The sequence below is a fragment of the Sinocyclocheilus rhinocerous genome, unplaced genomic scaffold, assembly GCF_001515625.1.
Source record: "Sinocyclocheilus rhinocerous isolate Xijiao unplaced genomic scaffold, SAMN03320098_v1.1 scaffold7350, whole genome shotgun sequence".
Taxonomy (NCBI): domain Eukaryota; kingdom Metazoa; phylum Chordata; class Actinopteri; order Cypriniformes; family Cyprinidae; genus Sinocyclocheilus; species Sinocyclocheilus rhinocerous.
In genome coordinates this window covers 14,026-14,658 of record NW_015654174.1, presented here as the reverse complement: position 1 = coordinate 14,658, position 633 = coordinate 14,026, and positions in this window count along the sequence as shown.

Genomic DNA, 633 nt, shown 5'->3' with positions numbered 1-633 from the left:
CAATGCCGTTTCAGTTTTGCTTGACATTTGTATGCTGTTTATAATGAATGCCACTATAGCCTAATTTGTGTTTTATTTTATAGTTTAAAATATAATTTTATAACTACTTATTTTTCATTCTTGTTCTGTTCTGAATACCGTTAAATTTAAAATATTTGTTGTAGAGTGAGGGGAACTAAATAGACTGTTAATATTTACCAGTATTTTACTATACATATAAATGACATGTATTAATGTAGCCTAATTGTTTGCAATTACAAGGTTAATGGGTGTTTTTGGAGTAAGATCAATTTCTCTTTCACGAGATTACTTCCTCTTTTGGCCGGGTTTCGTTTCTCCGTGTCGCGATCTGAGTTTTGTGGAGAAAATGTTCGTTTCTCAAAGAAAAAAGTATTTCCAGCACGAAAATCAATTTTGCATTTAAAATATGCTTTTTGGATGTGTGCAGACCTTCTCTTTTGCGCGTGCAACGTTTCACTAGCTTGCGCCCTTGATGCCCGCCCTCAGTGCTCTCTAAATGCCAACGGCTCGCTTGCTCAACACAACCCAGCGTTACAATATGCCATAATTCCAGCCAATCAGTTACGAGGCTGCTAAATTCTGATTGGCTGCCTTGACAACCAATCACAACAT